Source organism: Rhinoraja longicauda, chromosome 32 (genome assembly GCF_053455715.1).
Source record: "Rhinoraja longicauda isolate Sanriku21f chromosome 32, sRhiLon1.1, whole genome shotgun sequence".
Lineage (NCBI taxonomy): Eukaryota > Metazoa > Chordata > Chondrichthyes > Rajiformes > Arhynchobatidae > Rhinoraja > Rhinoraja longicauda.
In genome coordinates, this window is record NC_135984.1 from 806,962 (window position 1) to 823,059 (window position 16,098).

A 16,098-nucleotide genomic window follows, 5' to 3' on the forward strand; every position below is an offset into this window, starting at 1 on the left:
GAGCAGCCCCTACCCAGATGGTCTTGGGAGTAAAGCTTGGGTCATGGGCTTGATGGTGAGGAGCATCTTAGGAGGAGAGAGGGGGAAGCAAATGAGATTCCAGAACTTGGCACTGAGATGATGAGGCATCAGAGGGTCTAGCAGTGATCTCAGGGGGTGATGGCAAGGAGGTGGTGATGGAGATGGGGGGCAGAAAGGGGGATGCTGAAATCAAGGAGGGGAATTGAGTTGCTGAAGTTCCAAACCTGCCCTCTGAAAGTGCGAAGGGAACCTCTATGGGGAAAATATTACATGGTGGTAGAACAACTTGACAACTCTCTCCAGGAACAGGCATGGGTTTGATGAGCTGAAGGACAGGCATTGGTTTGATGAGCTGCAGGTCCTCCCAAATCATCGGATTCTTTGTAAAGGATGGATTTGATGATCTGTGCAATGTGACTGCAGGATGTGATGATGTCCATTTAAAAGCTGCTCCCAATTCTAGTAAACCTCTTCCTTTGATGTCACTACTCTTTCTTTCTTTCTAAACGGCCTCGTTCTACAGTTTAGTTTATTATTGTCATGTGTACTGAGGTGCTGTGAAAAGTTTGTGTTTGCAAACTATCCAGTCAAAGAAAAACCGATATATAAGGCGCTATATAAAATAAATATATTATTATTATTATTATATGATTACAATCAAGTTGTCCACAGTGACCAGATAAAAGGTACAACAATTAATACAAGATAAAGTCTGATTAAAGATAGTTCACAGGTCTCCAATGAGTAAGATGGGAGGTCAGAACCAAATTCCAAATGATGAGAGGATGGTTCAGTTGCCTGATAACAGCTGTGAAGAAACTGGCCCTGAATCTGGAGGTGTGCATTTTCACACTTCTGTACCTCTTGCCCCTTGGGAGAGGGAGTGACCGGGGTGAGACTGGCCCTTGATTTTGCTGCTGGCCTTGCCGAGACAGTGTGAACTGTCGATGGAGTCCATGGATGGAAGGTTGGTTTGTGTGATGGTCTGGGCTGCTGGCCTTGCCGAGGCAGCGTGAGGTGTAGATGGAGTCCATGGATAGGAGGTGGGTTTGTGTGATGGTCTGGGCTGCTGGCCTTGCCGAGACAGTGTGAACTGTCGATGGAGTCCATGGATGGAAGGTTGGTTTGTGTGATGGTCTGGGCTGCTGGCCTTGCCGAGACAGTGTGAGGTGTGGATGGAGTCCATGGATGGGAGGTTGGTTTGTGTGATGGTCTGGGCTGCTGGCCTTGCCGAGACAGTGTGAGGTGTGGATGGAGTCCATGGATGGAAGGTTGGTTTGTGTGATGGTCTGGGCTGCGTCCACAATTCTCTGTAATTTCTTGCGGTCTTGGATGGAGCTGTTTGCAAACCAGGCTGTAATGCATCCTGGTAAAATGCTTTCAATGGCGCATCTGTAGATGTTTTTACAGGATTCTCAACATGCACACAATGTCCTCTGGATATTATGTGTAGGGAGAAATCTGCAGATGCTGGTTTAAATCGAAGGTAGACACAAAATGCTGGAGTAACGCAGCGGGTCAGGCGGCATCTCGGGAGGGAAGGAATGGGTGACGTTTCGGGTCGAGACCCTTCAGACTCCTCTGATGTCCTCTGTACATTGCTGCTTCGAGTCACAGCAGCTTCATGGAGAGGAGGGGGCTGTTTGGACCACACGGTTTATGCTGCCAGTTTACATCATTGTAGGTCTGTTTCTGTGCTATGAATTTGCTGTTAGACATTAACAATGTGTTTCATAATCAAAAAAAAGAGTTGAAATACACTAAATGGCTGAAGGATACACGATGTTTGTAATTATACACATTATTGTGATTTCAGAAATACTATTCACCACTGGCAAATATTCTCCTCTAAAAAAATGTTCACCGAAAAAGAATAATTTAAAACCTATTTCTGGTTTCCTGCAAATATTCTTTAAGCTGATTCATCCAACCACCGACCCTTCCAAAACGTGGTTAAAAATATTGAGCTACGAGTGGCTTGACTGCCAAGATTCTATTTATATTGGCTGCCAACATGGGTCAGGGGGTGGGTGTTGCAACAGGAGGTTTGCAAAGGTCACAGCTCTTTGTGATGTTAACTCTTTCTCCAACATATTCAATAAAATCAGTACCTCTCTTGTGGAAATTGATATTTTATTTTAAATCATTGTAAATAAAGCGTGTCGGATTCCAACCCATGAGTTAGCCAATGAGCCTCCTGCCCATTGACCCCCAGTTGCATGTTATAAGCCGCTCGCTCCCCAGTATATTACAGAGCTGAAATAGTGTTGGGCATCACGATCCTCCCGTTACATTAACTAAATAGTCTCAGGATTAGATTGAAACTTGGTCAGCAAACAGTGATAAGTGAACGACTCAGTGTCGAGCTGCTGCCAACTTGGACTGCCCCTGGTTATTCTAGACCCGCCACCCTCCCCAAACCTGCCCATCCGTGTTGGGTCAGGTCAATAGTTTATTTATTGTCATGTGTCCCAGGTCTCAGCATATCCAGGTTTGGGTCAGGTTGACCTTCCAACTTCTAAACTCAATATTCTGAGTGATGAAGGCCAATGTGCCAAAAGCCTTTTTAACCACCTTATCAACCTGCGACTCCACCTTCAAGGAACCACGCACCTGCACTCCTAGATCCCTCTGCTCTACAACTCCACCCAGAGCCCTACCATTCACTGTGTGGGTCCTGCCCATGTTAGAATTCCCCAAATGCCTCACCTCACATTTCTCTGTATTAAATTCCATCAACCATTCCTCAGCCCAGCTGGCCAATCGATCCAGATCCTGCTGCAATCTTTCACAACCATCTTCACTATCTGAAAAACCACCCACTTTTGTATCATCTGCAACCTTGCTAACCTTGCCATGTATGTTCTCATCCAAATCATTGATGTAGATGACAAACAGTAACGGGCCCAGCACTGAACCCTGAGGCACACCACTAGTCACAGGCTCCCAGTCCAAGAAGCAACCTTCCACCATCTTAAGGAGAAAAGTTGGGCGTTCAAAGCTTGATGTTTAAACAGCCAATAGTGATAAGGATGGTAGAGTAGAGTAGAGGGATGGGAATCAGAAATGAAAGAGGCCAGAATGACAAGTTCCTGGAAGAACTTTGGGATGTAGGAAGCAACAGGGAGAGGACGTGGAAAACAATGCAGAGATTGGAAACAAAGATAAGAATTTTAACATCAAGGCATTGGCATGCCAAAGTGATGTTTATAAACTATATACAGAAAATAATTTATCTTTAACAGAAAGTACTTAGTATGTGCTACTTGCAGTGGCATTTCACGATTCTAATTGAGGGACAATGGGGAAGAAGGTTCCAGAGTGGCTGGAGATAGGTTTCAAAGGTCTCTTATTGTCACGTGTACCAATTAAGTGATATGCGATAGACAATGATGGAGTAACTCAGTGGGTCAGGCAGCATTACTAGAAAAAGGAATAGGTGGCGTTTTGGATCGGGACTGTTCTTCAGACTGGTGAAGGATCCCAACACGAAACATCACCCATCCATTTTCTCCAGACCTGATCAGCTGAGATAAATAACCCAGCACTTTGTGCCTATCTTTGGTATAAACCAGCATCTGCAACTCCTTTCTAATCAAGAGTGGCTGGCACTGGTGTTGGATGCAAACAAGGAATATGTTGTGATTTGTACGTCAAAGTGTCCAAGGTTCTCTGGCTTTGCACTATTTCCATATTGTGTGTAGGAAAGTGTAACTAATGCACTTCATGCAGAAGTATATTGAAAATTAACAAATAATCTTTTAATGGGCAAATGTTCACCACATGGAACAGACTGTCAAGAAAATGTTGAAAATCATTGTTGGTAATTTGAAAACACAATGTTAATTGCAACATGAAAACTGAATTTAACCCAACTCCCTTCTGACCGTCTAACTACCAGGAGCATCCCCAAGTTATTTCTGGGGATATGTAGGATGGAACTGCAGATGCTGGTTTAAACTGAAGATAGACACAAAAAGCTGGAGTAACTCAGCGGGACAGGCAGCATCTCTGGAGAGAAGGGGAATGGGTTCAGATCGAAGAAGGGTCTCGACACGAAAGGTCACCCATTCCTTCTTTCCAGAGATGCTGCCTGTCCCGCTGAGTTACTCCAGCTTTTTGTGTCTTATTTCTGGGGATATTCTGGAGACTAATCTGGTTCGTCAATAACTTCTCTGTCACTGCATGATACCAGCAGAATGTTCCCTGAATGGGGTGTGCGTTTTCTTTTCATTCATCCTTTTTTGCCGCTGTAACTCGGATTCAAGGAAGGTGTGTAGGATCAGCAGGAGGGAATTGGGGACGAGAGGAGTATCACGGATGGAATCAGTGGATGGAGAACCATGGATGGGATCAGTGGATGGGTACCATGGATGGGATCAGTGGATGGGTACCATGGATGGGATCAGTGGATGGGTACCATGGATGGGATCAGTGGACGGGTACCATGGATGGGATCAGTGGATGGGTACCATGGGTGGGATCAGTGGATGGGTACCATGGATGGGATCAGTGGATGGGTACCATGGATGGGATCAGTGGATGGGAACCATGGATGGGATCAGTGGATGGGTACCATGGGTGGGATCAGTGGATGGGTACCATGGATGGGATCAGTGGATGGGTACCATGGATGGGATCAGTGGATGGGTACCATGGATGGGATCAGTGGACGGGTACCATGGATGGGATCAGTGGATGGGTACCATGGGTGGGATCAGTGGATGGGTACCATGGATGGGATCAGTGGATGGAGAACTATGGATGGGATCAGTGGATGGGAACCATGGATGGGATCAGTGGATGGAGAACTATGGATGGGATCAGTGGATGGGAACCATGGGTGGGATCAGTGGATGGGTACCATGGGTGGGATCAGTGGATGGGTACCATGGATGGGATCAGTGGATGGGTACCATGGATGGAATCTCTCCCAGAATTACATTCACCACAGGGGTGGATGATTCATGTTTTGTGTGATTGATGGTTAATGGAAGGAATGAATGGGTCTTGTTTATACCTCGTGCATTGACCGTGTCAGCTGGGCTGTTTCCACGACATTCCTCAGTCTTCCTCCGCCCCCGATGGGATTGAGTTGAGTTTGTTATTGTCGCGTGTGCCGTGGTACAGTGATTAGCCTATGAGTATTCCTCTTGACAACATGGGGATTGGTTCCTTTAATTGCAGGATTGTAACGTTTTAACAGAAATGTTTAATAATTGGTCATTTCCATTTGATTATTTCTATCTGGGATGGTTCTAGTGACTGCCCCATCCATGGGACCTCCCAAAGGAGATGCTGGGATTTTGAGTTTGGGTAACAGGAATGTTGCTGACAATCAGGGACGGTGTTTAGATTCGGCCTAAATGGAGATCCTGGCACTAGTTGGAAGGACAACATTCTAATAGCCGTTGCCACGCACCATCAAGTGGGGCTGAGGCTTGTGGAAGCACCTCTGTCCTTCAGGTGAATGGTCTCACCTGAACCATTCAGACGTTGAGCCAATGATGAAGGGAGGTGGAGACCGTGGTATTCTCATTTACTTCCTGCCCTTGCACTTTGAGATGGATGTTTGTTAGCAGGGATCTGTTGAAGATGCCTGACAGAGCGGGTGCACGTTTCTAGGTGGAGCTCTCGCTGTGGTGTGTGGCGGTGCAGGGAGTGACTACTTACCACAGAGGGTGGGGTAGCAATCAACCAGATTGTGTTGTTTTGGAAGATGAGGTTGTTGATTAATGTTAGAGCTGTACTCAAACAGGCAACTGGAGAATATGCCATTATATTCCCAATGCACGTCTTGTAGATGTGGAAGGACTATGAGGAAGCAGGAGGTGCAGAATATCCAGGCTTTAGACAGCTCATGTTGCCACAGTTTATGTGGTTGTTATGCTCCTCCATCAACCCTCCCACAGTGGATGATGGGAGCTTGTTTGTTAATGGCAATGTTCCTGAAAATCAAGGAAACTTGTGTGTTCTAATGGCACCACTAGTTGTAGCTTACCAGCGCAGATCTTGTTGAAACTGCATTGTAGCTGAACAATGGTAAATCGTATTGAAAATTATATGATTATTACCAAGCAACCTAGTTCTTGGATATTGGTTGAAGGATTGAAGCTATTGAATATGTTCAGTTTAAATTGTCATAAGGTCGTAAGAAATAGGAGTAGAATTAGGACATTTGGCCCATCAAGTCTACTCTGCCATTCGATCATGGCTGATCTATCTCTCCCTCCTAACCCCATTTCCTGCTTTCTCTCTATAACCTCTGACACCTGCACAAATCAAGAATATATCTGTCTCTGCCTTAAAAATATCTACTGATTTGGCCTCTACAACCTTCTGTGGCAAAGAATTCCACAGATTCACCATTCTGACTAAAGAATTTCCTCCTCATCTCTTTCTTAAAAGAACATCCTTTAATTTTGAGGCTCTGACCTCTCGTTCTCCCACTAGTGGAAACATCCTCTCCACATCCACTCTATCCAAGCCTTTCCCTATTCTGTACTTTTCAATGAGGTCCCCCCTCATTCTTCTAAACTCCAGTGAGTACAGGCCCAGTGCTGACAAACGCTCATCATATGTTAACCCACTCATTCCTGGGATCGTTCTTGTAAACCTCCTCTGGACCCTCTCCAGAGCCAGCACATCCTTCCTCAGATATGGGGCCCAAAATTGCTCCACATAGTCCTGGAAACCATTGAGTTTTGACGAATGAGCTACTGGAAGGCAAATGCATCAGTTTTCCCCGCTGCAACCTCTGCTACTCCCACTGCAGGTCACAGGGTCATCACTATGGGCCATAAATGCTGCTTCTTCCCAACATCACCCTCGTCCTGCAAATGAATTTGTTTTATAAAAACATGCAAATACAATTTTGATGTAAAAGTCTGGCGACCCGGTTGTGCCAAAAGCAGAAGGTTCGACCAACCTGAGGATTATTGTTGGTGACGTTGCTTGAGGGATAACGATTGGTCAGCATGCAGGTAAACTCACCTTGGCCATAATCCCATTAGAACACCAATTAGAACTCCGGTTTCCTCCCACACTCCAAAGATCTGCAGGTTTGTAGACTTTGATATAAATGTAAATTGGCCCTAGTGTGTGTAGGATAGTGTTAGTGTGTGGGGATCGCTGGTCGGCACGGACTCGGTGGGCTGAAGGGCCTGTTTCTGCACTGTATCTCTAAACTAAACTAAAACTGGTTAGATGACCGGTAGTTGTGACATCCTTAGTTTATTTATAAATATTCCCTTACAACATGCGTAATGTGATAGTTGTCGTGAAGCTCGCAAGAAGACAATCTCCAGCCAACCTTGCTGTGCTTTCTCTTCCTGTCCTGAGCCCAAACATGTGGTTTGTAATTCTCCTGTTTCACTCTGAACCCTCTGACTGGCCTGCTGGTATTCCTGACCACTGACTCGGGAGAATTTCCAAAACTGTTCCAACGGTGCAATTCGATCAGAGCAGTGGCCCCGTCCTGAACCCGACCATGATCTGCTTGTGTTGGCGACACATCTAACTCTCCCTCCTGGGTGATGAGACAGCAAGACTGGCAGAGGAGCTGCAAAGCTGCACTGTGACGCACACCATTAGATAGTGGGATCCTTCTGCACCTTCACACGGGACAGTTGAAGCAACACTTTGTACTTGTGTGATGGGACTCGGGAGAGAAGGCTCAACACCTCCCGTGTATGTGATTCTGCACAAGCATGTGACAAATGGCCAAGGTCCAGCTAGCCTCTGCTTCCTGCATTACATCTGTAACCTCTGGTCAGACTTGCCACCAGGAGACATTCCAGATGCCACCCACTCCCCACTTCCCCTCACCTTAAACCTACACCCTCTTGTGTTTGAAAAACCTTGCTGTGGAAAAAGAGTTTGACTATCTGTCCCATCTATCTATTGCATCAGTTCACCCCTTGCCCACGTCTGTTCTGGGGAAACTTGCCCACCCTCTCCAATGTCCCCCCCAACCCACACACCATGCTGATGAGTCTCCTCTCTCTGGGGTACACACTTCCTTGCCATTGGCCGGCAGTGTGTAGACAGTGGGATAAATTAGAGGTTGTGTGAATGGATCATTGATGATTGGCGTAGACGCAAGATGCAAGTAGAAGATGCAAGTAGCGAAGGTACCATTGAGGTTGGCACATACCAGATCATCCCAACGGGCCTGTTTCTGTGGTGTACGTCTTTACGATTTTTGGGGCCTTTCCCAATGATGGCCACCTGTATAACAAATTCTGCACATCAGATGTGTGAGTTGGATTCTAAACTCTGTCAAAGTCAGGCATGATGTGACAGTAAGAACTGTGGAATCCCCCTGCTATCTGACTTCAGAATGTTTGTCCTTGCATTAACGACTGCAAGTGAGCTCTCTTCCACTGGTGTCCATGGTTAGTTTAAAGCTAAAGAGCTCTTTTGTTATGCAACTAATCCTAATTAAGTAGTTTTTGGTGTTGCTACTGTTATTCTTGTAGTTAACAGGCACATCACAGACTGTGTTGACATGATGTTGTAGCATTATTGTTGTGCTTTGTATATGAAACTTTAATGTTTTATTCCACTGGTTGTAAGTGTTACATGGACAACATGTGGTTCAGTAAGTTGAGTGCTTGGTGGCAGATGAATACATAATGCTCCAGTAATTGGCTTTCAGATATCAAGCGGGTTTGAGTAAAGATTCTGTGATTTGACGCGGCGTGTTATTTGAAAGCAGCCTGAGACTGACAGGAATTCCTGAAGCAATGAGTGTCCGCCATAGTTCAGGACGTTACGCCCCAGGGTTCAATCCTCGTCAAATATGAGCAAACGATTTGATGTACAATCAGGATGTGGATTTTGTTTGAAGCTATCACGGGAGAAATCTCTACCTTTAAATATCCTGAAAGAAATTAAGCTTCTGCAACGTGAAGAAGAATCCGGGCCAGGAACATTATCCGTTCATTTCCTCCGCAGATACTGGCCGACCTGCGGAGTTCCTTCAAGACTTAGCTTTTTTTGCTCAAGATATTGGATTTGATGCGGGCAATATATTTTGTAATGCGAACTATGTATTTTGTTTGAAGAATGTGACTTTCACAAAGCAAATATTTTGCACAAACTACTGATTTATTACATTTGTCTGTGAATCTTGGTGGAATATACTAATCCTGATTTAGTGTGGGGCAATGGAGGGGAGGGGGGCTCAGATTAGTAAGCATTCAGCAATTTGACTGAGTTTATTGCCGGTAGTAATTTAATTGCATTGATAAAAAAAAATCAGGATTTTCAGAGCATAAAACTCCTGATTTTTGGAAAAGATAGAAGTGGAACATTTTTCAGTTGCACTAAACTTAAAAACTGAGAAAAATATGAAGAGCAAACTATAATCCATATAAATCTTTTGTGTGTGAGCTCTCTTAAAATACCACTGGGCTGGGGACCATTTCCACCATTTACTGCACATTCTCGGCTTTGTACTACTTTGCTTTGGTTACATTATTTTAAGCTGGAATACAGAGAATACAGAAAACGCGAGGAGTTTGGCTGGTTTCCGATTCTCTGTTAGAAAAGCTTCAGAGCATGACTAGCCTATTGATGCTCATTTGGTTCTCTCTGTTATCCATTATAAATAAAATCCCTTCATGCAAAGGCAGCGATAGGCTTAAATACAATGGGGAAATTGATGTGTCTTGTGCTTGTTTTAATAGATTCTTGTGCTGCAGATTTAGAATAGTAATAACAACGACTTGTATCTGTGACATCTGCACAGCAGGGCACCATCCTAATGCAGGTATTATCAGGCAAAATGTGACACATTGTTAGATGCTGTCAGAAATGTAACCTAAGAGGTTTCAACGGCAGTTAACAAACCTTTATCTCCCATTCGCAGTTGGAGCCACCATCTTTCACAGCATTCGTTCACTTGGTCTCCATCCCATTCCTGCCATCCCCTTCCTTGCAACTTATTACACCTGACAATCATTAAGTTAAAATATTCTGGCTCTGATGAAAAGATCAGTGATCTAAATTGTTCAATGGTGCGTGATCTGCTGAATATTTACTGTGAAGCTTCTGTTATGTTCTGTTTTGGTTTTGTGGAGGTTCTCACGGGTTTGGGAGGGAGGTTGGTGGAGTTCCTGCCAGACACTGGCCAGTCGGAGGATGAGGAGAGGGTAATGGGCTGGTGTACAGTGCAGAGATGAAGGTGATGGGACATTCCTGGTGAAGGGATCAGGAAGCAGGGAAGAGAAAGCAACACCAATGGAGCTCAGTGTCTGTTGTGTCCAATGTTGATCGTTCCAGGTGTGCCACACCTGGACAAGGACCTTTACCTGCACTAACACTAAAGAGAAGGTAATGGGAACGATTTGAATTTGTGAATTGGTCCCATCAGACAGTAGCTCATGGCACATAACAAAACAAATAGTTTTTTTCTACTGTATATCTGTAACAATGATCTAATTATGCTCAGTTAAACTGCTGGGGGATATTTTGATAATTGCAGCTTATTCAATTCTTATTTTTACCACATCTTTTTGGCATGGCTACATTTGTGTATCTATTTAACCCAATTCAGTATGAGAGGGGCAATTCTTGATTGAAATATCAATGTATATGAGTTGATTTCCAACAATCTCATTGCTGCAAGCTCATCGTGTTGCCCTTAGTGTCTATAATTCTGGCTGTTGTCACAGTCAGGACATGTATGAATGAGCTAGTCACCATTGGATGGAAGGAGCACAACATGGGAGTGGCTGGAGGTTCAGTCCAGACGCCTGCTTCAGCTCAGTATCACTGGGATGACCAGGTGTGTGGTGTGGTGAATGGTGTCACGTTTATCATTGTGCACCTTCCCTGGGAAGGTGGGTGTTTAAACACGAGTGTAAAGGGATTTAAATATGAGTGTAAAAGTTTTAACATCAATGATGGACAGCAAAGACTGAGATTAAAACCAGCAGGACTTTGTGTGGGAATAGAAACTGACAGCGGAGTATTAGGTCAGCTTTAAACTTCATCAATGTCTATACTTCCCCACCCAACCTCTGTCAGTGGCTTTGTGTTAAATCCATCTTTAAATGCTTCATGCTATGTTAAAGGTGGTATACAAATTACACATTGTAAATAAAGTGATCTCTCCAGAGGGCAGGTGTTAATTGAACAGTGCTCCTAATTATCTACGAACATTATAATTTTATTTTCACCCTTAATTTCTAATTCCATTCATTTGTGATAAAGGGTGGCACCGTAGCACAGCTGGTAGAGCTGCTGCTGCCTCGTACGCCAGAGACCCGGGCACAACACCGGGTACAAGGCCAGAGACCCGGGCACAAGGCCAGAGACCCGGGCACAACACCGGGTACAAGGCCAGAGACCCGGGCACAAGGCCAGAGACCCGGGTACAACACCGGGCATAACGCCAGAGACCCGGGTACAAGGCCAGAGACCCGGGTACAAGGCCAGAGACCCGGGTACAACACCAGAGACCCGGGCATCGATCCTGACCCAGCGTGCTGTCTGTGTGGAGATTGCATGTTCTCCCTGTGACCGCGTGGATTTCCTCTGGTGGCTCTGGTTTCTTCCCACATCCCAGAGACATGTGGGTTTGTAGGTTAATTGGCCCTCTGTAAATTGCCCTTAGTGTGCAGGGAGTGGATGTAAAAGTGTGAACAGATACCAACGGTCAGCAGACAGTGGGGTGAAGGACCTTCTTCCATGCTTTCAATATTTGTATTTATTATAATTTTTTTATTAGTAATTGGGAAAGTACAGATTGTATTAAACATTAGCTGGTCTGGAATTGGAGAGGGTCAGTTGTGAGGTTCTGGGCAGTGAATTCAGAGATGCTATTTAATCATTGTTCATAGTCAAGTTGGTGGTGAAACCAAAGCGTGATGTTGGCGATAGGGGTGCTCATCACCAATGTGTTTTGGAGCAAGTGTAGTCTAGTGTTTGAGTTGATCTGCGGTTTATTGGGGAGTTTTGAACAAAGTGCAGGTGCTTATCACAAATGGCAGGTTGGTCGTTGGGTTTCTGGGGCAGAGGTGGGCAGTGTTGCCCGTGCTGGGTATCTGCACTCTCCTCTTCTTCACCAGCGAGCAGCACCCACTCTCACTCCTCGTGGTATTCACATCCTGTGGATGTCTGACGTCGTAAACTCACAAGATGTTGTTGCTCTGCTCTGTATGCAGCTGGGTGGCTGGTGATCCAAAGCCTTGCATGTGCTTCCCATGGGCAGGTGGAAGGAGGCAACCATCCACTTTGCAGTAAACCTCTGGAGATGGTTAACAGTCATGGGTGCATGCGGACAAGGTGAAGGCAATGGACGCCTGCCCACTCCTTCAGCACTGGTCAAACTTGCATTGCTGTGCATTTGCCCAGGTGTGCCGATCACAGTTCAACAGTTCAACAGAGCTTTATTTGTCATTCGGTACCAAGGTACCGAATGAAACTACATAGCAGTCACACACAAAAAAGAACACAAGATACATGACCCCAACACAAACGTCCATCACAGTGACTCCAAACACCCCCTCACTGTGATGGAGGCAACAAAACTTCCACTCTCTTCCCCACGCCCACGGACAGACAGCTCGTCCCCGACCGACCCGCACAGTCCCCGCAAGGGGATGGAAGTCCCCGCGGCCGAGTCGCACTGGGCGCTGAAACGTCTCGCGGCCGAACCGGGCGATGGAAGGCCCCATGGCCGAGCCGTGCGCAGCTGTCCCACGGCCGAGCCGCACCAACGATGTTAGGCCCCGCGGCCGAGCCGCACCGGGCACTGTTAAGCCGCACTGGGCACCGTTAAGTCCAGCGGCCGAGCCGCACCAGCGATGTTAGGCCCCGCGGCCAAGCCGCACCGGGCACTGTTAAGTCCAGCGGCCGAGCCGCACCGGGCGATGGAAGGCCCCGCGGCCGAGCCTCACCCCGCGCCGTGAGGAAGAGACCTAAAAGAGAAAGGTTTCCCCCACTCCCCACCACCCCACCCACACCACCACCCCCCACACATACACAACCAAAACAAAAAAAAAACCATCCCAACACCGACACACAACAAAACAAAAAGGAAAAAAGACGAACAGACTGCTAGCGAGCTGCAGCCGTTAGGCGCCGCCACTTGTGGTTATTAGTCACATATGCTACTGCACATTGACATTCTCTTTGCATGTATCACACATGCACGCACTCCCATGATTCTCAGTGTAAAGTCTGGTGACCCGCACGATGTGCTAGTAGCAGTTCCCATGATCCAGCAAGCTCAGCTCCAGGTGATTCCTCTCGCTCCACGATGCCTCGCCTTGTTGCTGAAAGAATATCGACTCCAGTCGATGCCTATCCTATTGTAAAGCAGAATAAAGAGGACATTGTAGCTTTTCTGCAGACATCTGAAGGGAAGAGCCGGTTTGATTTCCCCCTTTAAAAGAGAGAGCTATTTGCTACTCTTGCTCAAATTGAACAGAATTCTGATGACATGCTTCTCAGTCATTTGAAATGCTGGTGCTGCAATGTTTTTATTGTTGCAGCAGATGCCTCAACTTTAATGATTTCCAACAAATGGCAAATGTTATATTTTGATGCTTTCTTTAAATAGTTACACTTAATAAAATGACAGCAAGGACATGGTGTTGAGAAGAAACAGAAATGTTTCCCTGGAAATAATCATTGGCTTTCTAGTGGAGAAACCGTCTCATCCTAGAATTGTAATTGATTGCATCTGATGCACCAGATATTAGCCGTTGGCATTGATTGTGGCTGCATGCATTACCATGGATATGTGTGAAATCTCATTACCAGATAGCTCAGTGAAGGAGACGACAACAGGATGGAAAACTGTCCTGACCCACCAGGCAACATCACCGTTCTTGTTTCCACATTGACAAGTAATTATTTAAAATGCTCGCCCTCTTCCCCCTAAAAAAAAGGGATTTTTTTACATCCCTTTTAAGAAGGAGCTGCTAGGGGCTGCCCTGTAGTTCTGTTAATATTGCCATTTGGTGGCTCGTACTAGTGGTGAGCTTTGTAAATGAAATAAGGGTGTCACGGTGGGGCAGCAGGTAGATCAGCTGCCTCACTACGCCAGACAACCAGGTTTGATCCTGACCTCGGGCACTGTCTGTCTGTCCGTCTCTACGTCTCTACCTGGGGTTTCCTCTGTGTGCTCCGGTTTCCTCTCACATCCCAAAGACATGCAGGTTTGTAGAATAATTGGTCTCTGTACATTGGCCCAAGTGTTTAAGGGGTAGATGAGAAGGTGGGATTACATAGAACTAGTGTGAAGGCGTGATCGATGAGCCGATGGACCTGTTTACACGCTGTATCTCTTAAACTAAAAGTGGCACATGCCAGAGGGCTGTCACCAGGTGTGTCATCCTCACCTGTGATGGCGGATCACAGTTGGGAATGGCAGCTCCTTCCTCAAGCTTCCACCAGGAGCCTTCAGTCACAGCCTTTTCCCATTAGCCCAGTCCCTCATTCATAAGTGATAGGAGCAGTATTAGGCCATTCGGCCCATCAAGTTTACGCCGCCATTCAATCAGGACTGATCAATCATTCCCCCTCAACCCCATTCTCCTGCCTTCTCCCCATAACCCCTGACACCCGTACTAATCAACCTATTGACGTTTGCAATGGCCTTGATCATTGCCCGATTACCTGCCGTGACTCTGCTTGAGGTGGCCGTTCAACTGGGGCTTTCTTCTTTGCCTTGCGTTCTACACCACTCACTCCATTCAATAGCTCAGCTTTTGATAGCCGTTGAATACCGTGTTATCAAGGCGACTAAGGCTGATGCAAATGAGGCACCTGAGAACCTGCATGTTTGAGTCACCTGCTGCAATGGGAAGAGAAGAGCCGTTTCAGCTGCAGAACTACTGGAAGGCATAAGCAGTAGTTCCAAAGCAGGGTCTCCACCCAAAACGTCACCCATTCCTTCTCTCCAGAGATGCTGCCTGTCCCGCCGAGTTACTCCAGCATTTTGTGTGAATCTTCGCTGTAAACCAGCATCTGCAGTTCCTTCCTAGGCATAAGAAGATATTTGGAAAGGTTCAATAGAAGAGAAGAGGGGTGATGGGAAATGCTAGGCAAGCAGTGACTCAGTTTCAAAGACCATGAAGGCTAAATGCTGAAGTTTGGAAGATTGTGAAATGATTTGATTGTGTAGACCTTGGGAATTCAAAAACAGGAAGCATCAATGCATGAAGTAGGGTCTTGACACAAATCATTACCTAGTCCTTTACTCTAGAGATGCTGTTTTACCTGCTGAGTTACTCCAGCTTTTTGTGTCTATCTTCAGCATCAATACAGGTTGGTCATTAATTAATGTAATGGGGAAATTAAGAACAATTTTACCCAGAGAGCGGATTGAACATATAACCTGCTTCCACATCGGTTCAGAGGCCAGTGGAAGAGATGTACGTGAGGTGTGAGGAAAGATGTGCCGGGAGGTTGAGATACAGTATTACAGAGAAAGGTTGAAAGCGGGTCGACATGTAATTGGTGTCAGACGGACCCATGGGTGGGAGTGCAGTAACTGAGTGGTGGGTGATTTTCAGACGGACCCATGGGTGGGAGTGCAGTAACTGAGTGGAGGGTGATTTTCAGACGGACCCATGGGTGGGAGTGCAGTAACTGAGTGGAGGGTGATTTTCAGACGGACCCACGGGTGGGAGTGCAGTAACTGAGTGGTGGGTGATTTTCAGACGGACCCATGGGTGGGAGTGCAGTAACTGAGTGGAGGGTGATTTTCAGACGGACCCATGGGTGGGAGTGCAGTAACTGAGTGGTGGGTGATTTTCAGACGGGCCCATGGGTGGGAGTGCAGTAACTGAGTGGTGGGTGATTTTCAGAGGAGAGCTGCTCATGGGGAAAAGAGGAATTTGTAAATCCTGCTGTTGCTGTGGTTAAAGAAAGCCATTCCAAAATGGATCTTGTGGTGATTTATCAAAAGGTAAGGGGATAAGAGCAGAGAAAAGATCCATGAAACAATAACTAAACTTCTGCAGTTGACAACAACAACTTGTGTTATTTGACACGTTTTCATTGATGCATTCTGCTGCTGATGTGTGTCCTGGAACAAATGTGGAGGCAAACTACGTA

The 16,098-nt window shown here is 46.1% G+C and overlaps 1 protein-coding gene across 1 annotated transcript in view; it reads left to right on the forward strand.

Moving 5' to 3' along the window:
• The window catches only part of zbtb16a (zinc finger and BTB domain containing 16a), a 163,965-nt gene that overhangs the window by 109,714 nt on the left and 38,153 nt on the right, over positions 1-16,098 (forward strand). The window lies entirely within an intron of this gene.